The sequence below is a fragment of the Onychomys torridus genome, chromosome 9 (genome assembly GCF_903995425.1).
Source record: "Onychomys torridus chromosome 9, mOncTor1.1, whole genome shotgun sequence".
Lineage (NCBI taxonomy): Eukaryota > Metazoa > Chordata > Mammalia > Rodentia > Cricetidae > Onychomys > Onychomys torridus.
In genome coordinates this window covers 63,104,978-63,131,286 of record NC_050451.1, presented here as the reverse complement: position 1 = coordinate 63,131,286, position 26,309 = coordinate 63,104,978, and the positions used below count along the sequence as shown (strand labels likewise).

Sequence of the window (26,309 nt, the reverse complement as noted above, 5' to 3'; positions counted from 1 at the left end):
AGGTTTATTATGCCTGTGCGGCAGACATGAGACCCCAAACTGCATTATTATTCTTTCTATGATAGGCTGTTTATGTAAGCTGGTGCATAAACCAGTCCTGAGGAACTGAGCTATAAGGAGTGTGCTAAGTTGCCGAAAGAGCCCGGGGATGAAATGTGTGTGCTAAAGAACATTCCTAGAGTGGCTTGGAGTGGTAGCTTGCTTAGTCTGTGAAGTGCTTCTTGAACAGGCCTGAGCACTTAAGTTCAGAGCCCCATATCTGGGTAAAAGCCAGCTGTAGTAACTTGCCTGTCATTCCAGCACTGGGGAGGAGGAGACAGGAGGGTGTCTGGGGGTTTGCTGGCTAGCTGAACTAGCTGCATGTGTGGGCTCCAGGTTTCAGTGAGAGACCCTGTCGCAAAATACAAGATGGAGAGCAATGGAGGAAGACCACCTCTGGCCTCCACATACTTATCCATTCATTTATGTATATGTATATGTAACACACACACACACACACACACACACACACACACACACGCACCCCTTTCAGAAATGGAAACCCTGTATGCATTTCTGTGGACATTCCAAAGCACAGTTAACGTGTGCCTTCTGTGCTGATTGGATTCCTTTGGTGAACCACCTGCCTGGTTAAGAGACAACTGATGTAGCAAGTAACACTGGAGGCCTACCAGGGGCACAGAGCTAACCGGCTACGTCTTGGCTACCGAGTGGATTTTGCTTTGCTTCAGCCTGGGTGGGTATGATTTGATCTTCGCTAACAGACAAGCGTCTGCATGAGGATCGCCTGCAGAAGCTCATTAAAAAGCGGTACAAATCCTGACCCTGCCTCCAGCAGCAGGCACGGACTTGCAGAGCCCTTGTAAGTGGGTTGTATTCCTGTATCTGCTGAGCTGCTTCATCCTTCTGCTGACGTGAAAGTGCCGCTCGAGAATATTCAGTACAAGCGTCCCTCACATAACCCCCAAAGGAACTGTTCACGGGCCAGAGGACCTGGAAGATGAAAACTTCCAGTGTGTGTGTGTGTGTTGCACTAGCGTATTGGTTGAAATCAATTCATACTGAGAATAAGCTAAGGATGTAAATTAGTTTCTGATTTGAACAGTTCCCTTGGGTTTTCCAGTGACATTAGGGAACACAGCGCTGACTGGCATGTCTATTGAGAAGGGTTTAGACTTGCTGCTGTTTCTCTAGGAAGTCTACCCTTGGTCATTTTCCTGAACTGGCTTTGTTGTGCCTGGGCCGCTCAGTGAGCTGAAGCCTTTGGGAAAACAGCATTTGCAAGGGGCCTGAGTGGTGTAATGGTTGCTCCCGCTGCCACGTGGCCCAGCGTAAGCAGTTGAAGCTTTTAGTGTAAAGATGTTGGTCTGTCATTGGCATCCCCTGTAATTGGGCGGGCAAGTGGTTTCGGACTGAGCCAGCATTCTGCTTCTTCTGGGAGCAGCTGGAAGGAGGCTACAGAGTCCCTGGGAGCTGGGGACCCATCATCTGTATTTAATGTACTCTGGCTTTATCTTGGGAGCAGTTTCTTATTAATGGTGGCAGTAAGGTCCAATCTGAGTGCATGATAGTGCTGGGCTTAATAGACTGTGAAGGCTGGGAGCGGCAGGAGACAGATACTTCATAAGATAGCAGTGGAGACAAGACAGCTATTTTTAAGGATGAGGAAATCCACAAATGCTGATTGGTCTAGGAGTCTTTTAAAATTAATTCATTAAACATTTTATTACATTTATTTATTTTAGTGTGTGTTTTTGCAGACTCATATGCCCGTAGAGGACATTTTTCAGGAGTCAGTTTTTCCACCACGGGAGACCTGAGAATTGAACTCAGGTCTTTAGGCTTGGCAGCAAACACCTTTACCTGCTGAGTCATCTCACAGGCCTTGGTTTAAGAGTCTTGAAAGCCTATTAAGTGTTAGCTTCTCAGCACCAGTGAAGCAAAGCGTATATTCTCTAGATTTTTAAAGAACACCTACTTGTCCTCCTTGGAGGATCCCCCACCCCAGTACACCCCTTCCCCTGTCCCTCACCCCTTTTCATTGAAGTCAGTTATCCCCTTCGTGGACGTGTTTAAGCCTGTCACCTTCTGTCAGTGACAGAGCTGATGGGTAATTCTTTCCACGCCTGCTGCCTCACCCTCTTTTCTTAGCTCGGCACGACTTCCGCAGCTCCGTCTCCGTTTTTCACTTGCAACCAATGCACTGCAAGATTGAGTTGCAGAAAGACAGACGGAACAGAATACGCCACAGCACTGCCTGCCACCTTCATTCATTTCTGCCACCCTGAGTGTGAGGTGGATGGTCCACTCCCTCCGTCCTCCAGTCCACGCCATCCACCTCACACCCTGCAGTGTTGAGGGCATTGGCTGGGATCCACCTCACTTAGTTTTGGAATGAGAGTTCTGTGGTAGTCCCCTGTTCTCTTCCGTTTCCTAGTGCATCCGTCTCCACGGTCAGCGGAATGCTCCTTCCTTTTTCTTCGATGAGGGAGTACGGACGGACGTCTCCTGACACAGTGGTTTAGGTTTGTCAAGGGTTTAAGGGAAGCTGTAGGAGGTGAAGAGTCTCGCAGAAACATCAGTGAAGCAGGAGGGGTTTCCATTCTGGGGAGGTCCTGGGACAGGTGGAAGGCTGGGCAGCTGTGGGGGGCGGTGACTCAGATTCAGCTGTTCTCGCTGGTGGCAGGCACAGTCTGTTTTCAATCAGGATGGAGAAGAAAGGCATTAACATCATGATGGATTACTTGGCTAACCCCAAGAATGTTAATTACGTGTCAGAGATACATTTTAACCCTTGTTACAGTGGCATTTAGCAGAATTTTGTGGTGAGTAGATTCATCTTGCTACCAGAATTATTCCGCTTCCTTTAAAAACAAAAACAAAAGGGTAGGGATTTAGCTTAATGGTAGAGAGCTGGCCCAGGGTTTGAGCCTCAGCTCAAAACAAACAAACAAACAAAACAAAAAACAAAAAACCAACAACAAATGAACAAACAAAAAGCAACAAAACAAAAACAAAATCAAGAATCTGCCTGTTGTCCGTAGCCCCTGGACTAGGCACACATAGACCATGCGCCATCTTCTCAGCCTTACCTCCTCCCTGTGAGCTGTTCTAGCTCATTCTAAACAAGCCCATCCACCTCCCATGCAACTGCAGCTTTGTCTGAGTGGATCTGTTTTGGCCTCTCTCCCATCACTCAGTGATGCCGTTAGCACCTTGAGATTCAGCCCAGATGGCCTGTTCATTCCTGCCCCCTCCATCCCATTCATGGGCACCAAACTTCATGCTTGCCTAACATGCACCTCTGTGATGGCTTTACCCAGTTATGGCCACGAAATTGCCCCCTCCCCCAAACTGTGGCTTAAAACAACACTGGAGACTGAATGTTTGTATTCTCCTCAAACGGTTGTGTTGAAACCGTACCTTCAAGTGGATGTTGCTAGGATGTGAGGCTTATGGAAGGTGCAGAGGCCATCAGAAGGAAGCCCTCATGAGGCAGTAGCTAGACCTTTCCACCACTTGACCTAACATGCCATATCTGCTGGCTTCTTAATATTGGGCTCTTTGGCTTCTTAGAACAGTGAGAATTAAATGGATCTTGTCTGAGCCACTGAGGACGTATTCACTATGGGCCAGAGCTAAGACAATATTAATCATTTATTTTGTTCTTGTTTCTGGCGACAAGTGGGCTCAAGCCAGGGAGTCTGGCTTGGCCTGTCTCACACAGTCAGAGGGCAGATAGAGCTGAGTTGACCCCAAAGCTCTCTTTTCTCATAGGACTAAAACTAGACGATGGAGGAATCTAACAGTTGGACCACTGGCACACTCTCTTGGTGTGTTTTCTGCACTCACCTTATGGGAGGCTTTTGCCGCTGTCCTTTTAATTCACCAGCCCAAGGCTCTGAAGCCACTGTTCCAGGGGAAGCTAGAGGAACCTACCACACCTTGGAGGTCGCAGGTTACGTGTCTTGCATCCCATTCATTTAGGTAGTAGGTCTGCTTACATCTGAGGGGTGGGGATAGAGAAGTCCTTAGATGTCACCTCTAGGTGGACGGAATATGAAAGAACATGGAAGAACTGGTGGTTGAAATTTCTTCAAATTGCAGGTAAAACACACCCGACATAAAATTTACCTTCTCGGTCTTCTTATGTACAGTTCAGTGGCATTAAGTGCATTCAAATTATTATTATTGTTGTTGTTGTTATTGTTATTATTATTATTATTATTATCATTTTGTTTTTTGAGACAGGGTTTCTCCATGTAGTTTTGGAGCCTGTCCTGGATCTCACTCTGTAGACTAGGCTGGCCTCGAACTCACGGAGATCCACCTGGCTCTGCCTCCCAAGGGCTGGGATGAAAGGCATGTGCCACCACCGCCCAGTAACCACCACCCTCGATTGTCTCCGAGCACCTCCCATTATGAAACTGTAATTCTGCATCCATGGAATGCTTCCTCATTCCCCCGCTCCCACTGGCAACCACATGTCCTGTGAGTGGTGGCTCTTCATTCCCCGTGAATTTGACTCAGAATACGTAAATGGAACACAGTCGTTGTCTTTCTCAGGCCTGTTTCAGCTAACTCCATGTGCTCCAGTTTATGTTACAGCTTGTGTGATAATAACTCCCTCCCATTTTGAAGTGTGTAGATATATTTCGATTTTCCAGCCATCCAATAGTGAACACACGGTTTGCTTTGCTTTCAGCGGTTTAGATAATGCTGCCCTGACTGGGTACATTGGAAAGTGTCTGTTAAATCACAGTTACAGGTCACTCTGGCTTTTTCAAGTGGTTTTCCTCACTGGGCTGGAAATTTCTGAGGGTAAAGGACAGTGACTTTTCCTATGGAAATCCCCAGATCTCAGCAGAGGCACAAAGGGTAGGCGTTGAGTGAGTAACAGACAGATAGGTGGAGTAGTGTCAGCGCTGAGCCTACCAGTGGGGAGAATTCCCTTCTAAGTATGACAGGGTGTTGCAGATGGGTTGGGGAGTCCTGAAAACAGTCACATTGAGCACTGATCAGATGTAAAATGTTTACTGGATAGCACTGGGACAGGGCATTTTAAAACTTTGTGTTGTAAATTGCAGTTGGCAAATAAGACATGAACTTATAAGATGATATTTTAATGCTTCCAACATTTTTTAAAATCATCCACTGTGCTTAACATATGGCTCTTATACTCAGTAATGTTCTACATAATTCAAGGGATTATGATGTGCAAACACTTCCTTTGTGTATTGGTTAGCCTGTTTTTAATTAAAATGCAAGCCCGTGAGCCTTGATGCCATATTATGTGCAAAATGTATAACATGAAATTTGGTGTTGGTTAGTTCAATTTTAGACTCTTACATGTGCAAAGTTGGATGATAGCAGCTTATTCTAATAGCACAAACCTGAAGTCAGATGTGGTGATACACTTAGTACCCCAATAAAGTTTACCTAAAGATCAGAGGACAAAGCCAGCCACTAGATTACACATAGAGGTCAGGCAGTGGTAGCACACACCTTTAATCCTAGCACTCCATCTGAATCTCTGTGAGTTCAAGGCCACCCTGGACTACATGAGCTTGACTCAGTCTAGGAGAGAAACAGAGCCAGACAGTGGTGGCACACATTTTTAATCCCAGTACTTGAGATCTCATGCCTTCGCTTGGGAAGCACATATGCCATTAATCCCACGAAGTAATATGACAGGGCGAAGAAAGGTATGTAAGGCGTGAGGAGACAGGAAATAAAGGCTCTTTTGGCTGAGGCCTTTCGGGTAGGACTTAGGCTTTCAGGGTCGGCTGAGGAGTTGGCGAGGTGAGGTTGGCTTTGAATTGCTCTGCTTCTCTGATTTTTCAGCATTTACCCCAATATCTGGCGCAGGGTTTTCTATTAATAAGACCAGTTAAATTCAAGCAACAGTCTGGTTCCTCTAGACTGGACACAGGGGTAAGTAATAATTTGTGTTGAGGCTAACTTGCCTTGCCATTTTTAAATTAAGGACTGTGGAGAAAGGATGATACAGAGTCATTCTAGCAAATACGTCAGGCTTACTTTTTCTTGCATGAACCACCCTTTATGTGTGAGTTTATGTAAAATTAAAAACAAAAAAACCCCAAATGACTATGATATTCTGACATCCTGTCTTTATAAATGCAGTGAATACTGAGTAGCATTTCCTTTTAATTTCTTGATTGGTTTAGCCTCACGTTAATGTTTGAGGAATGCTTCTTGCATGTTTTGTTTAGACAGCATGTTCTAATGGAAAGGCCGTTAGATTGGGTAGTGAGATTCCGTCATCTGTTTGTAAATGTCTTATGTGGAAAGAGAAGAAAGCATTGACCTCACAGTCCAAAGGAAAGAGTCAGGATTCAGAACAACCACTGACCAGTGGAGAGTGCATGAGTTTCTACAACATCTAATGTTATTTTGGGGTATTACTAAGAGTGTGTGGAGGTGACAGAGGCTAAGTCATCTAAGCTCTTGGGTGTGCTGATATTGTGTTCCCCAAAATACTGTGCATGCTAATAAACTTATCTGGGGTCAGAGAACAGGACAGCCACAATATTAAACATAGAGGTTAGGCAGTGGTAGCACACGCCTTTAATCCTAGCATTCCAGAGGCAGAGATCTACCTGGATCTCTGTGTGTTCAAGGCCACACTGGAAACAGCCAACCATGGTGACACACGCCTTTAATCCCAGAAAGTGAGCCTTTAATCCCAGGGAGTGAGGGCAGAAAGCAGAAAGGTATATAAGGCGTGAAGACCAGAAACTAGAAGCTTTTGGCTTGTTAAGCTTTTAGGTTTTGGAGCAGCACCGTTCAGCTGAGATTCATTCGGATGAGGACTCAGAGGCTCCCAGTCTGAGGAAACAGGATCAGTTGAGGAATTGGTGAGGTGAGGTAGCTGTGGCTTGTTCTGCTTCTCTGATCTTCCAGCATTCATCCCAATACCTGGCCTCAGGTTTGATTTTATTAATAAGACTTTTTAAGATTCCTGCTACACTTGGGAGCCAAGGTGATGCCAAGGATGCCTTTCTTTCTGACCCTTTGCTAGTCGTGATGCGTCACACCTCACTGATTCCCTGTGATTTTCCACCATACCCTCTTCCTTTTTTCCCCGGTCAGCCTAGTGTGTGCATGGATACACATGCTGAGGTCAGGAAGGGTGCTAGGCCTGAACTCCTCCTACATGGAGCCTGCCACCCTGCTCCCACTGGACACGGCTGTCTGTCATTGCAATGGTGGTGTGCTCCCCAAGGGTAAACATGGCTCCCTCTTTCAATCATTTGCAGGCTTTGATCCTGTGTGATATCTTTGAGTCATCTACATTCTTTTTTTTAATCATCCTCATTATTTTATTATTTTTGTGGGGGAATGGGTGTGAACAGACACCAGATGGCCAGGTGCATTCATGTGGTGCACGCACGCGCACATGCACACACACAAAGAGAGACATACACACACTGTTTTCTCTCACACACAGACATAGATGCAATAATAATAATATAAAATTTTAAAAAGTTAAAAATAAAACTGTAAGTCTGATGTTAGCTGTGAAAAATACAAAAATCTCTTGAAATCACCCAAAGGACATTATGTAGAGTCGTGCATAAGGCACGAGGCAACACAGGAACAGACTGTCACATGGACTTTGGAGTCACATGGAGGCTCTGTTCAGCTTCCGAGGACATTTAACAGCCAGCTGCTTTGAGATCCCATGTGTGGTCTGATCATGAGTGTGACATGGTGGCTTCTGTACTCTGCTGCCCTAAGCCCCCTGTGACCAGTCCAATTCACCAAAGAAATGCCCTGGAGCAGGACACAGGATGTCAGGCTTTGCTACTGCCGAGGTGAGCCTGGTGAAGTACCTGTTGGATTCGCCATCTTGCAAGCTTCACAAATGATTTTTTTGTTATTTATTCTGATTGTGACAGTGTCTGTGAAACCTCTCTGAACTCCAGGAAATAAATACTGCAGAGAGTCTGCTTTTCCTTTTAATCCCAGGTTCCCAAGAAGCTGGGGAGAACATTGCAGAAATCCCAGGGAAGGTTACAGAGATACTTAGGGCACAGTCTGTGATTGGAACACCAGCTCTAGAACCCTGGGACAGAATCTTTCAGCTTCGTGAAAACATTGTCTTCTCAGTGTTTACACCTAGCTCATTTGGTCCTTCATTTCTTGTTTTGCTTGTTACTTTATTTTTGACTTTTCAACCAGTCCCATGGAAATGCATTTTCTGTTATGTATGCCCAGCAAAAATTAAAACACCAGCATGGAAACTGTTGCTAATCAACTGCATGGGTAAAAATCCTCTCATTGGCTGCCGAAGTTGTCAATGGGCCTCTGACTGGAAGCCCCTTGTAATTAAACCTTTGGTTCTGTCTTTAGGAATGTCTTGGTGACCCATTGTGTGCAAGCCCAGTGGAGTGTGAGCCTTGGTGGAGGGCAGTGTGGTACCACAGCTGCTGACTGAGGAAATGACTCTGTCTAGGAGTCCAAGAATAATATTGATGAATTAGTTCTATAGCAAGGGCGGCGTTGGGGCAAGGCTGTCCGAATCTGAGGGGCTTCTGCCCTGTTTCATGTGACCTGCTGCCTAAGGAGCCAAGGTGTTTACTCGTTTTCCCGACTCAGATTGTGGGAAAAGTGCTACCAGGTGGTCAGTTCTGGTTTCTCTTTCTCTTTTAGCTTTGTGTTCATTAAGCAATGGCCTGGGGAAATGACATTGTTTGTCTGACGGGAATGAGACTCAGCATTGAAGCTATGAATTGTGGGAGAGGTGCATTTTGACTGTCTCTCCTTCCTGATATGCTGGTAGGTTGATCCTAGAACAGCGGTTGGCATGGATTGATATAGTAAGGAGGGCAAAATATAGGTTTAGCGTGGTGGAAAGCGTTTGTCATCTCTGCGGTGAGCTCAGACTTCAGAGAGATCTGGTCCGCGTGTCCTCCCCGCCCCCCTCTCCCTCCCAACATGGTTCCCTACCCTTGCACCCCGGTCCCCATAATTCTGCCTGGAGGGAGCACATGCATCCCACATCTGGGACCTGTGTTTGTCTGAAGGCCCCAGGGAGATCTCGATCAGGATTGGCCCCTGCCCCTCCCTCCTCCCTCTGAACTCTATTTAGACTTACAGGAAAAGATTTGAGGCTTTTTGCAAGCTTTCAACTCCGAGGTATTTTGGAAAACTGTAATTTTGTTTGTTCTCTGCTGTATGCTGTGGCTTCTTCAGACACAAGTGTGATTATTTTCTGCGTCCTTTGCATAACAAACATTTCTTCTTCCACTGCAGGCTCCAAAAGTACGTTCTGGAGTACATTCCGCACACAGCTCCTGCTCCTTGACAGTGGCTGTCTCCACAGTGGACAGGCTGGCTGCAGTGCCTGGGCTGGTTTTCCAGGTGCCTGCTTAGTGGTGCCTGGGCACTTGGCCTCTGCCTGCTCGGCAGCCAGACTTGCCCAGTGTGTTGCAGATTCCCTGGAAGCCACGAATTACTGCCGAGTTATTATTAAACTTAATTTGATGATAATGAGGTGGTTTTGTGTAATAGCACTTTGGGTAGATTTTACCCATAAATGTAGCAATTTGGTGGGAGACCATTAGTGGGTGGCAGGGACCTCTCACGTTGGACTGTTGAACAATTGGGGTTTGGATCCTAGATTTTTCACTTCCCTGCACCCCTAATCTATTTGGAATTTATTTTGGTATAAGAAGTTACCTTTGTATCTAGCTGTTTTTTTTTTTAAATGAATAATATATATATATATATATATCTCCTCAAATTTACCGTTTTAAACATTGTGGATATGTGTGGTATATGTGTGTCTTCCCATATGTGCATGTACATGATGCAGAAGGTTGACATTGTTTTCCTTAGCCATCCCCCCCCTCCCCCCTTTTTTTTTGATAGGATGGCTTAGTGAACCTGGAGTTCATTGTTTGCCTAGACTGGCTAGGGACCTGCCTGGCTCTGCCTTCCTCGCTCTGGGATTTCAGACATTTACCACTGTGCCGGTTTCTACATGGTTATTGCTATTCCATCTCAAGGCCCCATGCCTGCTCTATGGCACTTTACAGACTGAGCCATCTTCCCATCCCCCAACTCCACGTCTTTTATTTAAGTGTGTAATTTGATGGCATTGAGTACATTTACACCTTTTTGACCTTGAAGCTGTGCCCTCGAAGCCACTTTATTTTCACTTTTTGTATCTCATTTTCCTTTCTGTAAGTAAAAAGAACACCCCCTTTAAGTTTTTGTTTGTCCAGGTTGACCTTGAACTCACAGTCTTCCTGCCTCAGCCTTGTGAGTGCTTGGATTGAAGGAGTGTTCCGTGGATTCTGGCGAGGCTGTAGTTGTCTGTAAATGAGATTATGAGTTAGAAAACCCTTGGTGTTTGTAAAATGACACAGTGAGTGCTCAGGAACGATTGTGGTTCAAGGCTCACACCGCCAGCAGGCTACTTAAGAAGCCTTAGATTCCAGCGTCAGAAGCATCCTCCCTCCGTACACCGCACGTATGCGTATGTGGGAGTCATTGTTCTCCACTCCATCATAGTGTAGGTTGAGAAAGAGCATTGCAAAAATCAGATAGTTTTGCATCATTTTTGTGTTGACTTTAGCACAGGGCTAATAATGTGATTTGAACTTCAGGTGAGAAGATTTTTAAGAAACAGATTTAGATTACAAAGAATGAATAATAAAAAGATGAGAACTCAGTATTCACCTATAAAACAATGACGGAGACTTGAAAGTGGGGGAAGGCTTCTGAATATATTTTGCTGTCTCCTCTTTTCAGAGCCTTAAAAGAAATTTCTTTTATTTAAGAAGTTGTGAGAAGGAGCTGGAGACATGGCTCAGCCCTTGACATCACTGTCTGCTCTTCCAAAAGACCCAGGCTCAATTCCCAGGACCCACATGGCAGTTCAAAGCTGTCTGTAACTCCAGTCCCAGGGGATCCGAAACCCTCACACAGACATACATGCAGACAAAACCCCAAGGTACATTAAATAAATAAATCAATCTCAAAAAGAAAGAAGTTGTGAGTAGTAGTTATTTGTTACATATGAGGAACTCAAGATGAGCAAATGATGTGGTCAGGTGAGGAAAAAGAGAAACCATAGAGAATGGTAAACATTTTGCTTATGTTTAAATCTTTTGGAAATTTTGTGCATGAAGATAATACACCAGTTAAATCTAGCACCCTGAATTGTCCCAGCAGGTCAAGTGGTTTCTAGTTTAAAAATGGGGTGAAATGGTTTGTACTTTACAGTCGACAATCTTACTGCCCTTTGGTTCAGCAAGAAAACATTCATTTGCAAAAAGGATATAGGAACCGTCCAATCAGCTCTCTGTAGCTTTAAAATTCATGTTCTCACAATACTATATTCAGTCGCCATCACAAACATGCCTTTCTTATTATCCACGCTGTCCGAGCTAAATGTGAACTTTAAAAATTGGAAATTCAGGCACTTTTTAGACAGTTTACTCTTTGTTTCATATTTTTGGGCTTAAAAAAAAGTTGCTCAAGGGAAAAAACTCATGGAAGGAGCCTAGCTCTTAGGTTGACATGGTGTTTGGACTATGATCGTATTCTTGGTTGGGGGTATTGGTAGTAAATTAAGTGTAATTGGACAAATTTATTTCTGAAGCATGGATCATATTGGTTTCTAAAAAGTAAGTGAAAAATGTCTAATTAAATTTCATCACCCAGTTACACGTGCTGGGTCAGGGTATCAGAGTAGTGCCACACCACTGTTATTACTGAATTAAGTAATACACATGCAGAGGGTGCTGAGTTGGGGATAACAGTGGGCGTGGGGTCAGAAGATACGAGTTCCAGTCTGGCAATTCCCCCTGAGGAGTTAGTTATGACAGAGAAAGGCATTGGCCTCATGGCCTAGCAGCTGTTGGTAGACTCTTTCCTAACTCTTCTCCTTGCTTTCCCCATGTTCTCGGGGTGACATTACACTCCTTATTCATATGCTGATGTCTTCCTAGCTAACAGTTTACCAAGGCCTTTCTTGTGGACCTTAAACCCCAGATCAAGTGGAGAACAGGCCCTCTGCTTGGCTGCCCGCTGATGCTCTTAAATCAGTGTGGGAGAATCGAGCCTAGTGGTGACTCCTGCTCTCCCTGCCCTGCAGGGGTTGGAAGCCCTGTGATATTCCTTGCCTTGCAGATTGGACTGATGGCTGAGCTCTGCTAACCCCGCTTCACACATGACTCTCTTGTCTGTAGTTCCTTCCCGTTTCTCCTCACTCCTTCCCCTGCTTCTGCTGGTGGAGAAGGTGGAGATGATCCTCCATGAATCCCTGCTGAGTGTCAGTGCTTTAGGTCTCACAGGGGGCTAATGGTGGTTCCTCAGAGAGAGCTAGCTACCTGTCCTTCTGTTCCACATCCTGGCCGTGCCATGATCTGAGTGAGTATCCTGCCTCCCCTGGCATGCTCCCCATGTATTTGTCCAGAGACTCATCACCCGCTCATGCTTCTTGGAAACCTTCCTTAACCTTTGTCAGTGGAGTGGGATTTTACCATGTTTAGAGATGTCCCTCTACGCTCTGCACGTTCTCTTTTGTTGGCTTGTCTGCCTCCTCCATGGACTCGGTGTTACTATAGGTTATACATTAAGTCTCACTTTATGCTCATCTATACTAACATGGCTTCTCTGTCTCACAAATGACATTCCAGTAAGTGACTTGAGTACCTGGGTGAATGTCCTCCTGCTTTTTGCTGGGGTGGGAAGGCACTTTCCCCAGCACCCATGACCTGCTGCTGAGCATCCTTCCATGATCTCCAGATGGAGATGCTTTTGCTTTATCCCCTCCCTGGTACTATCTCCATGATAGGGCTTAGACCAGTGTCACGTGGCTGTGCTGCACCCCAAGCTCCCAGGTCGAGCTTGTTGATGAGCAAAAGCATCCAGGTTGAACGTGACCGGATGACTACAGTGAGTTGGACGTGTTTCTGTCAGGGGTCTGTCCCCACTGTGACTGTTCCCCTGGTCTCACTTTTAACTCACACGGTAACCTGGACTGCATTTCACTACCACAGTCACTTTCCAGTTACTCTCTCTTGACCGCTTTCTACTTTTCTATTCCCCTTAAAGCTTTGACACCTTCTCTATACCCCCCCCCCCCCCCCAGCTCACTGGGTCTGCAGGCCACCAGAAGGAACACCCCTCTGTCCTCACCACTGATGTGTTCATTTACCTGCATCTGTGTCCACTCTAGCCACTAGCTTGCCTCTCTTGCTGTAGGAGGACTGTCAGTGGTCCTGGGGAGGGCACACCCCCAGCAGCCTGCCTCAGATACACAGAGCACCATCAGCTGTGCTCTTTATCTTCTAAAGCATCCTTCCTCTCCCTCAGGCTGTTCTCCTCAGGGTGCAGACCTGCTGACACACTTCGTCCCTATACCCGCCCTCTTCTGCTCCCCCTCGCTTTGGTTAGTGTAAACACACCCTTATTTCTCTCCTGAAAGTTTTTGGTTGTGATAGAACAGTTATAAAATGCACTTTTGTTGGGCGGTGGTGGCGCATGCCTTTAATCCCAGCACTTGGGAGGCAGAGCCAGGTGGATCTCTGAGTTCGAGGCCAGCCTGGGCTACAGAGTGAGATCCAGGACAGCTCCAAAGCTACACAGAGAAACCCTGTCTTGGAAAACTTAAAAAAAAAAAAAAAGTGCACTTTTACATTTACAGTATAGTCAGGCATGAACAAATAAATAAATTTATCGTATAAATGTTTGCATGGTTCAGGAATGTCAAGTACATCACATTGTTGTGTAGTCTTGTCTCCAGAGCTCTGCATCTTGCAGAACAGGAACTCCTCCAATTAAACACTTGGCCCATTAAATGAGTTTTCACCTTCCGAGTAGACCTTTTCTTTATCTTCTCCATTGCCTTGTCTGTGTCCAGCGATCCGCTCTGTTCTCACACTTTCACTGTATTCCTTGGTGATTTTTCTAGAGAGGTCTTTACTGTGCCGCTCATGTCCCGACAGCCCTCCAGACATGTCTTTCATGTTCTCGCCTTGCATGCTTCCTGGCTTCATGTGTGTACATGTATACATACCTGTGTATGTGGCGGACGTCTCCACTAACAACTCTAAAATGACCTTGACCTGTAGCAGGTATCTGCCCAGGTTTCTAGGCCTGAGCATGGTCACTCCATTCTTTCCTGGAGGGGTCACATCTGGCTCTTCATTTCCTCTCAGAGCCGCATCTGCAGGTCCCACCAGCTGTGCTCTCAGATCTGTATCCTTACTTGTTACTATGACAATATGTGACAAGAACAACTTAAGGGAGGAGGGGCTTATTCTGGCTTACAGTTAGAAAGGGATGCAGTCCTCCATTGCAGAGAAGGCATGGTCTAAGGAGCAGGAGGCAGCTGGTCACACTGTATCTCTGCAGTCAGGAAGTGGAGTCAGGCTATAAAACCTCAACATCCGCCCTCATTGACCCACTCCCTCCAGCAAAGTTCTACCCGCTAAAAATTCCACAACCTTCCCAAATAGCGACATCAGCTTGGAGTCCAGATGTTCAGATACATGAGCCTATGGGTGTGTGTGTGTGTGTGTGTGTGTGTGTGTGTGTGTGTGTGTGTGGTGTGTTTTATATTGAAAGCACAACAGAGGCACAAGCCAAGCCTGACCACCTTGTGCTACACCTGTAGTTTACTCTGTCTCGGCCACCACACCCAGCACTTCAGTCTTACTGCCCTTTTCCTTGCCTGTGGCAGTGGTCCTCAGCTGCTCTGGCCCTTGCTCCTTCAGTCTGAAGACACCTCTAGGAAGAGCCTTTTAAAGGTGAGTCAGACCCTAGTTGAAACACTCCAATGGTTGGTAGATGCTGGAAGCCCAGATTTGTACCCCAAGACCACATCAGTGTCCTTTTTTAAAATTTTCTCACTGGGGTTCTCCCTGCCAGCAACCCTTCAGTGTGCCACCTGTCCCCACCCTAGGGCCACTCACTGACTGTTCACTCTGGGAAGGGATCTAGCCGCGAGGTCTTCTGGGACATCGTCTGTTCCTCCCTGCTAACTCCATTTGAAAGGCCACACCCTCCCTGTGCCCCCTGGCACCCTTAGTCCACACTCGCGGGCAGCGAGTCTCTGATGGGTTCGCTGGGTTCGTTCGCCCAGCCTCCTTAAAATGTCACTTCTGGAAGGCTGGGGTTTTGATGACTTCTGCTGTGCTGCTTTCTGTGTGGAACTATGTCTGGCATGTGGTAAGTATGTTGTCAGCATTTATCAAGTAACTGAAGTTTTCACAAAGCAGAAAAGTGTGGTTAATTGCCTATCTATCCCCCTCTTTCTTAGACTTACTTTGGAATTCCAAAGTCTTTTTTCATCCAAAACATTTCCAAGATGATTTTTAAATTCCCCCAAACAGAAATTATATATATGAAAATGTCATAATGAAAATTGTTATTTGGTATACTAGCCAAAAAAAAAAAAAAAAAAAAAAACCTAAGATGACCTGTTTCTTAAGAACATACACATGACATTTTAATTTTTGTAGTGCTGAACATTTTTATAATATGAAATGTCATTAATGATAAAATTTTTACTTTTATGTATACAAGGGCATTGCTGTAGATTTTCAAGTAGACTTATATTAAAATTTTCTTTCCTAGGGGTTGTTACATTTAAGTATATTAGAGTAGCTGTAAATCTTCCAAGTCTTGTATGCGTGAGAATATCACTAGTAACATCGTTGAGGGGTTTTGTGGCAGTGATTTTTTTCTTTAACTTTCTAAGAAGCATATTGAAATGGACACTGTGGGTAGCTTTTGAAGTTTTGCTTCTGTGAGATTCATTTCACTGATGTGATTGACACCATGTGGTATCAATTCTGAATCCTCTGTGATTTCTACCTCAAAACGCTGCCGCTGCCTTCCGTGTTTGCTGTGTTTGACATGAGCCGTTAACTCCAGTTTCTCGACTTGCTAGTTAGGCAGAAATTGATTCCAGATCAAAGGAAAGACTCATTTCACCGTCTTGGAACCCTTTAAAATGGATATACCTTCTGTGCCAAAATCAAAAGTCTCCTAGAGGGTCGATAATTTTATCTTTGATGATGCAAGATCTGATGTATGTAGTCTCACCCCTGAGATTGTTTACAGTGCATTTTTTTAAAAAGAAAAAAAAAAAAAAAACTTGACTTGCCTCTAAAAGCCTTTGGATTTTTAAGAAGGAGAACCAGATTAGTAATGGATGTGGATGTTTCAGAAGCCTTGCATGCGCTTGGCCTCTGGTTGAGGGTGGGGAGGGGGGCGGAGTACTGACTTTCCCAATACTCTTGTTTGCCTTTTTATCTTTATCACTGGGAAGAGTGTTGTCCAGCCTGCCTTCGTGCTTCAAGAATCAAGTAATCCTCCTTATTCAACCTCCCAAATAGCTGGGAGTCCAGATGCGCACTCATGCACGGTGTATTTATTGTTTTGTTTTGTTATTGTTATTATTGTAGTTAGCATTTTGTGTATAGTAAAGGATCCAATTAACTGTGGGTCCTGTTGGACTGATGTTTGCTAGATATTTCATGCTGTGTTTGGTTTCAGAAGTTTCCAACTATAGTCAACACTGTGGAAAAATCTTTTATGGTACAATCATTTTCTTACAAGGGCCTTTTTGAGGTTCCCCCGGCATATTTCCCCATCTTTTGTGGTTGAGGACCACTCTTTCTGTCAGCACCCTTAGTCCTCACAGTGCGCAGTATTTCATCCTTGACAACAAGCCTACAGGGATGCTAAAGTGTGCGATGGCAGAGCCCACTCAGCAGTCCTTAGCATCCCTGGGCGTCAGTCACTGTCTGCACTTCAGCAAGGCTCACCTGGCAGCGGGCTCACCTGGCAGCGGGCGCTAGATTCCTTTATGGCTAGGAACTGGTCTTGAGCAATCCTTCAGCAGAGCGGCTGCTCCCTCCCTTATCAGCTATTCAGCTTAATCAGCGGGGCGTTCACTACACTTCAAGTGTGATGTCAGGGACAGACCCCAGGATGAAAACTCCCAGAGGCCCCTGCTTTCCAAACCCTTGCACTCCAAGAATCCCGGTCTCTTCCTCCCACCACCGTCTGAGCGGCTGCTCCACGTTCTGTTCTGTTGTTCCTTCCAGGCATCCCTGGGCTTCTCTGCACCTGGAGGAAGCCCTTTCCTACAGCAGTCTGTGTGCATCCAGACTTCTCTCTAGAGTTCCCCCACTGAGCTGTGCATGCCTTCTTTGGACACTGAGATGGTTAGAGGGGGAGCCATGGACTACCCGAGTCAGCGGTCACCAGTTGAGCTCAGGACGCTGCTAACTGCTTCCTTTGCATCATTTCACTCTCCAATAATACAGGGTGTGAGCCAGTCTAACACGTCGAAAGCTAAGGCAGGAAAACCGTAAGTTCAAAGCCAGCCTAGACTAATAAGACATTGTCTCAAACACCTTATCCCCAAATGAAACATATATACCTATATGTGTGCATAGTTAGTGAACAAGGGTAATTAGTTCGCTGGTATTTCTTGTGGAATATGCTTTCCAGTTACATCTAATCTACTTGTAACTCAGACCTTATGTCTTGCTGTGTATTGGACTAAGTCAGTGGCAACACATTTGTGCCCCTTCTTCTTAGAGTGCTTTGCTCTGTGTGGGCACTGTTCCGAGGTCGTACTCGGTGTGGCCTAGTCTAACCCTTTCCAGGACTCCGGAGCAGCTACTGTTCTGGTCCTCACGTGATAGGCGAGGAAACTCAGCACCGGCAGGTGATGGTTTCCAAGTCTTCCCAGCTGAGTGCTAGGCCAGGGCTTGAAGTTACATTGTGTGGCCCAAGTACCTGCTTCCCAACCACATTCACCATCCCCTTCGTTCAGCTCTCTTCACTGAGCTCTAGCTGTGTGGCTAAGGGCCTCGCCAGTGTAGAACTTAGGCTCATGGCTGGGGAAGATACATTAGCCACCAAAATACACAACTAAATAGAAATCCACATGCTAAGGGGAACACAGGAGAAGAGCACTGTTACAAATCATTCAAGCCTTATGGAGCTGACCAGTGAGAACTCCTTCTTGGTGGATCTTCTAGAAGTATGCCTGAGAGCTGGACTCTCTCTAGTCTTTTAGGAGTCTGCTGTTATTTCTGCCTGTTTGGCCCTTGCAGTATCTGGTGGTTAATCTGCAGAGTCAGGATTGAGTCAGCCATGGGCTCTGTCCCATTGCCTGGAGCCATGATCTCTTACTCTGGGGCCTTTCCAGACATGCTCCTCCTGTGGGTGTGTGGTGAATCTTGGGGCTGAGCTCCAGTGTTTATGGAGAGCAGAGCAGAAAGTAAGGAAGTCGGTTTACCCTACTGGGGGCTTTGTGGAGCAGAGAGGAAGCTCGGCACGGAGAGGAAGATAGAGGAGACCTTGCCTAATTAGTTGAAGAAGGCTGAGGACCCCAGGCCATCCCTCTACACAAGATGCTCTCCCGAGGCAGTGGTCTCAGGAGGAGCCGCAATATGAAAGTGGGAACAGCTCTGCACAGCATTAGGAGGCACAAGGATGCATGCAGGAGTGAGCCAGGGCTTTTGACTTCCATGTGATGTTGACACACCTCACCAGTCTGACGCCATGGTTGGTGCTAACACTGGACTTCCCTCCTATCTCATTTCACTGTTGGTGTTCAAGTACTTGTGGTCAGCTGTGGTCCAAAAATAACATTTGTCTTCCCTCTCATGAGAGAGGCCACAGCCATACAACTTTTTTTCTCAGCCTATTATTGAACCTGTTCGAGTCTGTCACCCTGTATTGTTATTCGCTTGCTTGGCCTGGTTTGTAAATTCACCTTTTTCACAGGCATGCATATAGAAGACCAAAGGATGGACGGACTCAGTGCTATCTGGGCTCTTTAGGCATGTCCTGGGAGTCTGGGGCTGCAGCCTTCTTGGACTTGGACATGGGTGCGAGTGCTGGCTTCTCCAGTGAGTTTTCATTGTAGTGTGTTTGTGGCCTGACTTGGTTTTCCTGAAACTGGTCATGATACTGACTTCCAAGAAAGGCCTTTTCTTCTGACCAACCAGCAGGATGTGGTCCTTGAGGTCCCCAGCTGTCCTGGCCCATCAGAGCTGGTACATTGAGGATGGCTAATGACTGCAAACTTCGGATGTTATTGCTGGCATGTGGGGGCTTCATCCGGTTCTTCATGAGCTACCGCTTTTTTATATAAAAACAGTCCAGTGCCCTACCTCCAGGCAATCTTGCTGACTGCACACTGGATTCCACGGACTGTTTTTCTACCCTACCCTGCTTATTTTTATTCATTTGGCCACTTTATTTTAGGAATTTGCAAAGCTTATTTTGGCAGCGTGATACTTATTGTTTTATTTCTGGCTGCTTGGCTTTTGTGTGAATACTTCAATTAAGCAGCGGATGTGGGCAGACGCATCTTAGGGGCGCTGGTTTGCTGCCCGAGTGTGTTTGTGCTGGGGTGGATTTGACTCCCCACTGTAGAGCAAGACCCCAGGGTGGGTTTCCAGCTAGGACAGTTGCCTGCTTGGGCTGGGTGGAGAACAGAGGCACCCGGGGACACACCCCCGTCATTTGGAAAACATACTAAAGACCTAGCCAGAGGTCATGTAGCTTTTACAGGGCTGTGGAGTGTCTGCCGACCAGGACCTAGAAGTGGGCCAGTTGTTAATGGTTTTTCTTTCTACAAGATAGACTCAGATGGTCAGTTGATCTTTCTGATACTCCAGTCTTGTGAGGCTGAGTGAAGAAGGCTCTCAGGAAGCTTTGGTAGCTGTTCTCGGGCCTGGGAATCAGTTCTGTTTTTCACTAGTCTGTCTCTTACTGGGGATTACAGAGGCATCTGCCTTGCCTGGTTCTTGTTAAGGCGGGAAAGAAGCCGGGCTTGTGGAGAAGTTTCCACTCAGTGAAGTGCTTACTGTAAGAGATGAGGACCCGAATTTAGTCCCAGCACTTTCTTTAAAATTAAGGTGTGTATGTGTGTAGGAGGGGCGTTTGGAGACAAGAGGCTCCCTGGGGCTTCCTGGGTAGTCTAAGCCCCAAATAGAGAGCTGGGGAAGAGAGAAGGAAGGGAGGAGGGAAGAGGGGGAGGAGGGGAAATCTGTCTCAAAAAATAAGGTTCTCGAGAGCAGTTGAGGAGGGTGCCTGGTGTCAAGCCCTGGTCTCTGTGTGTGGTGCACACATGCAAACAAAGGGGAAAAATTAAACTAGTTTTCTATGTCTATGGCTTTTTGAAATATGTCAAACTTTATTCCTGGCCAGATTTTTGATGCCTAGCATCTATGGAAACTTGCTGAGACAGAACTGAGAGTAAGGCTCAGTCCAGCCAAAGCTGACTCCAGTTTGGGCAGTATTTTCAGTCCCACCTGGGGGTCCTGGGAAGGGGGCCTCTTTATGTCCTAATCTCCTCTTGGGCATAGCCCCATCCTTGGGAGAGTGCTTGCTGCTAAGGCTTGGTGTAGAGGCGCAGGATGCCAGGGGGGCTGTGCATTGCCTCCTAGCTGTCCCTGAATAGTGTGGGGGCATCACATGGACACCACAAGACTCCCCATAGTGGAGTGTCACTCTAGTCACAGGCCCCCAACTTCTAAAAACCTGTGAGTGACCAACAGGCTGAGAGGTTCTAGGTAGGTCTTTACTTAGGAACTTGTCTGAAATAGATGCATTGATACCCCTCTATATTTACAAAAACACCAGAGCTGTCAATGACCCAAACAAACACAAATCCTTTGTCCGAGCCCTTTACCTTGTTTAAAAAGAAAAAAAAAAAAGCCTGTTTATCTCTGAATGGCTCTGGTCTTCCCGGGTCTTTCACCAATGTGCACCTCTGGTTTTTGTTGTCATTCAAAATTAAGATAGGAATTGCCCTCTTTACCTGTGCTTGAGGTCTAGACATCTTGCTTTTTCTGTGTTTTGAGTGGAGGACCTTCCTTGCTCAGACTTTGGGGCGTCTGTGATTCTGTTACTACTGGGATGGCTAAGTGTCATCTTGGGCTCTGATGCCTTCTATCAGGGTCTGAGTTAGGAGTGTTTACTGTCCTGTGCCTTTGATTACAACTATGTCCTAAATTCACTCTCTCCCCACTTTCTGCCTCTCCTCCCCTCCCCTCCTCCCCCTCCCATTCTCTCCTCTATCCTCCACTCCCCCCTCTGGACCTCTCCTCCCTTCCCATCTCCTCCTTCCCACCTCCATCTTCCCCTGCTCCATCTCCTCCCCTCTCCTTCCTTCCCTCTCTCCACCCCTCTCTCTCCCTCCCCTCTTTTTGTGAGACAGAAAGTAGATACAGTAGCCCCCAGGTGGCCTCCAGCTCCTGCACTTCCTGTCTTGGTTCTCCAAGTGCTGGGACATGCGCATCCACCTGCTCTCCCTGCTCTCCCTCACCTCCTGCTGTCTTCCCTCTCCAGCTCTACTTCTGGGTTCTCAGGGAACAGGAAGCACTCGGAACACATTGGATTTTGTTATCTGATAATCTAAACCCAAACACCTTAATGCAGACTTCCCTTCCTTTGTAGACATCCAATGATTTGCCCTTAGCGTATATAAAGCTCAGAGGAGCATAGCTGCCCATTTTTTTGTACTATTTCTGTCTTCCACCAACAAAGTTGAGAATTAAACATTGCTAAGAGGCAAATAGGAAAAAAAAAATAAAGGCCATATATTTGAAAACCTAGCAAGATCAGGGCTTTCCTGTTTATACATGAGGCACAACTTTGTTCCCCTGTGACCTTGCTGTTGACTATATTTTGGTTGAATTTTGGACAAATCGAACTAGAAGACTGACTTGTAATCTGGTCTTGTTGGCATCATTTCATAAAGAAGAGTGGTCTCTTGGGGGAGCACAGTCAAGCTCTGTGGTTTAGGCAAGTGACCCAAGCCTGTTCTTACCCATAGGCTGGAGGCACTACTGTTCTGCATAGGGTTTGCATGAGGCGTCGACTGTGTGTGTGCTGGACAGACGTCACCAGCTATATCTGTTCTTGGAGGCAGTAGGCAGCTCCTGATTTAAAACATATATGTACACACACAATTTTATTCATTTCTAAATTATGTGTATGTCTGTGTTTGGGTATGAGCATGCAAGTCCTCTGGAACAGGAGTTAGTTGTCAGCCACAATATGGGTTCTGTGAACCAAGTTCAGGACCTCTGCAAGAGTAATACAGACTCTTAACTGCTGAGCCATCTTTCAGGCCCCCAATTTAGGCCCTTACTAAAAGCATATTTTGGAATATCCTAAGTTATGGTTTGTTGTGAGTTTGCCTCATTTTTCTATTAAATATTTAAGCTCCTTGAATGTGTGTGGTTTTCCATTTGTGTAGAAAGCATATACTTAGGAAATGTTGATGAGTGTGTAAATAATTCAGCATTCAGTTAATTAACCCAAACAAACTCTTGTTGTGTTTTAATTTCCACACTGCTGACTAAGCCAGCTGTTTTTGTATTGGGAGAGTCTAGGTTGCATGTAGATGTCTTAACCTTCTAATATAGAAACTGACACAAATCCAGAAATATAGGAGCTCATGGCAAAGGGAAATTGTCACTAGCTTGGTAGATATGGAGATCTACTTATTTGGGATTAATGAAGGCCTTGTCATGGTGGATACCCATGGTCAACAGCTTAGAACTTTATTTGTGATGTCATTAGGGGATATATATATATATATCCCTCCTTTTGAAAAGGTATATAGAGTATAGTCCAATTAGAAACAAAGTTTTAATATAGCTCAGGTTATAGCATGTCTGCTTAGTGTGCATAGTGCCCAGGGTTAGAGGTCTGAGTTTCATTCTTCAGCTCTGCATAAACCTATAAGCCAGATAGAGCAGCATCTTCCTTAAACCCAGCAGGAAGATCAGGAGTTCAGGGCCACCACTACTATATAGAGAGTTCAAGGTCAACCTGAGCTACTTGAGACCCCGTCTCAAAACCAGACACAACCACATCAGTTTCAGATGGGCCTGATGAGTCAGACCTGGGGTCAGGTGGTAACACTGGCAGCTGAGGCAGGAGTGTGAGGAGTTCTAGGCCAACCTGAGCCTGCATAGTAATATTCCATCTCCAAAAGGAAAATCAACAAAAACCCCAAACCAAGCAAATAAGCAAACAAAATAAGAGTTTAATAGGAAAATATTAGATCCTATTTAAAATGAGGAAAAATTAAGGCTTTCCCTTCAGCAGGTAGGACTAACCCCAGATCTCTACAGAGGCCCAGAAATAGTATGGGAGGAAAAATGCTGAACTTTCCCCCATACCTGGAGACCGTGGAGGAGGGAAGAGGTGAGGACAGCAGACAGTCTGTGCTGTGAAGAGACACAGAACCCACGCTACAGCTGCTTCTCTGGACTTCAGTGAGTATTCTCAGCCAGACTCACAGGAAGCGGCAGTGTATGTTTTCTGGGCAGATTTCCTGCTTTGTAGCACACGAAAATCTTCATGTCTTCTGGAATTGTGTTTTTTTTTTTTTCTGTTTTGGTCCTAAACATTCATGACAGGAAATTTGCTTCACACCCCACCGTCCCCCGATCCAGTGCCCGGGACTTGATGGTCACTCCAGTCTTTTGTTAAGGCCCAAATTCATTGTGTAGGGAGAGCGAGCATGCGGACATTCTGGAAGGCTGTTTTAGATGTGTGTTTATATACGTAGAGATTTTCATATTTTAATAGTATATGTATGATACATATATTTATCTGGACACACACACACACACACACACACACACACAAAGTCTTGCAGGTACAGAAGGGTTTACAGTGAGAAGCCACACCAGTCCATCTAGCCAGAGAGCCTTTGTCTAGAAACTGCAGTTTTTTACTAGTTTCTTAACTCTCCAGAAATAATTTACAGCTAAGTAATTGTGTAAAACACCCTCTAAAAACACAGATGCTTCATGCCCTGTTCTACACCTGGCCACTTACCAGCATGGGCGCAAGTTACCTTCGAGATGGTTCCCTGTTAGCCACAGAGAACTCTTTCATTCTTGCCAATGAGTGCATAGCACTAATGTTCATTGCAGAGTATGATGTTTCAGTATTCCATGGCCTCACAGGAAATGCCATTACTGTTGTATTCATATTTATTGGTTGATTTCATATTAGCATTATTTATGACATTTATTAATGGAGTATGAATATTTAATCAGCATTCCACTGACATTTAAATTATTTTCTAAACATGTAGGATTTCAAACTCTGCTAAAAATACACCATATTTGTAGATGAAAAAAGATTGGGTTAAAGTGTATATACATTTATGTATTTCATGTATCTAATCTGTTTTGATCTATGTACACATATATAAATGGTAACTATAGCCAGGCAAAATGGGTTATGTATCATCTCACAGTTAACCTTTGTAGGCAGAGGTGGGGGAGGGGAAATAACGAAAGTCTCTTAGCACGTCTCCAGTATACAATATTCTTTTAAGAGGAAGCCCATCAGAAAGCAGCCCAGGAAACACATAAGAAAGTCAATGGAACTAATTACCAAGATGGAAAATAGGTCAAACCTACACTCACAATGAGAGAAAGTAGAATTTCAAAAGAAAAGTGGAATTTCAAACCACCTTTTGAAGTCCCCTGAGAAACCCAGGTGGAATCTCAAATGGGAGGAGATGCCCACCCACCTCATACCTTCCATTTCTGTAACAACTGTATTCATGTGTCCATTATTATTATTATAGTGTGTGTGTGTGTGTGTGTGTGTGTGTGTGTGTGTGTGTGTCCGTCCATGCAGCTCACAGCACACATGTGACACACACAGGACACCTTTACAGAGTTGGTTCTCACCTTTCTACCTTTACAGGGGTTTAGGGGATAGATTCCAAGTTGTTTCACTAAGGGCCTCTTTACTTCCTGAACCATCTTTCCTGGCCCTCACCCTCATTTAAAAAAACAAACGTTTGTTGTTGTATTGTGTAAGTGTGTTTGCGTTCCTGCTGTGACTCATGCTTGGAGGTCAGAGGACAGCTTACAGTAGCCCCTTCTCTCCTACCCTGGGAGTCCCATAGAATGAACGCGGGAACCAGGCTTTATCTACTGGTCCCAGTAGTCTTTTTGTTGAAGAAGTATTTGTTTTTATTTTCTATCTTATGTTGTTGTTGCCTGCATGTGTATGTGCACTAAGTGTGAGCCTGCTGCCCATGGGGTCCAGAGAAGGGTACCAGATCCCTTTAGAATTGGAGTTACAGATGGTTATGAACTCCATGTGGGTGCTGGGAATTGAACCTGGGTCCTCTGCAAGAACCACAGGTATTCTTAACCACTGAACCACTTCTCCAGCCCCTCTTTCTTTGAAACACATTCATTTGCCGTTTCTTTTTAGTGGGGAGGCGAGGGCCATGGCATGTGTGGGGAGGTCGGAGGTGAATTTATAAGTGTCAGCTCTCTCCATTGATGGTGTAGGTCCTAGGATTGAACTCCGCTTGTCAGGCTGGGTGGTGAGCCTGCTGAGCCATCTCTCTAGCCCTGGGATACAGTATTCCTAAGGTGAGCCAGAATTCCCAGCTATACAACCTTTCCTAGACTTACTCTTTTTAAACAACTCCTAGCTCTCAGTTTTATTATGTTAGATTCTGCTAAAATGTCGCCAGTTCAAAGTCCTTTATTGACCATGTTCTCAGCATGGCAGTGTCTGTATTAGATTATTTGATATTTACTAGTGTAAAAGGTTTAAAAAAACAACAACAACAACATTAATGGGGTTGCAATTTATGTTGCTTCATTTGAAACAATGTTGTCGCTTTTGTTTGTAGGCTAGGAACCCCTTGTTTTCCCTTTGTGTGTGCAGTTCCCCTTCTTGCTGTGGGGCTGGAGATCTAACCCAGGACTTCTGGGGGCTGGGTATCCTTCCCCTTGCTGAGCAGCATCCTCAGCATCCTACTGACCATAGCATCTCCTTATCTTAGTCTAAGATGAGTTTGTTTGGCTTGTGAATGGAAGGGCTGCAGGCTCCTGTTCTTTGCCGTGGGTTTCAGGTATGGAGTTACATCTTGTTTTGTCCCAAGTATTGTGTTCATGGGTCAAGTTCATCCTCTTCCTTCAGGCTGTCTGGGAAGTTTCAAGTTCATGAGCATGAAGTTCCCAGTTTATCCTCCAGGTCTGGGCTTCACTCTGCGCAGCTGTGGCGTCTTCTCTTTCCTATATTTGGTGTCCTGTCTATTGTTCTCACATTTCTCCATTAAGGATATTGCATCATTTTATTTGGGGGTGCTGTGTGTTCACATCTCTTCCCAGGTCATGGCCCCTGTCTTTTGTGGACTTGGCCGTGGAGTCCACTTTTACTGGTATTTGTTGGGCAGACACACATTGGGTCTTAATAGACAACAGTTGGTTTATCTTGGTCTTATACATTGT

General features: G+C 45.5%; 1 protein-coding gene across 5 annotated transcripts in view; it reads left to right on the top strand.

Annotated features, from left to right (window-relative positions):
* Nucleotides 1–26,309, top strand: part of Lrch1 (leucine rich repeats and calponin homology domain containing 1) — a 197,454-nt gene that overhangs the window by 59,567 nt on the left and 111,578 nt on the right. The window lies entirely within an intron of this gene.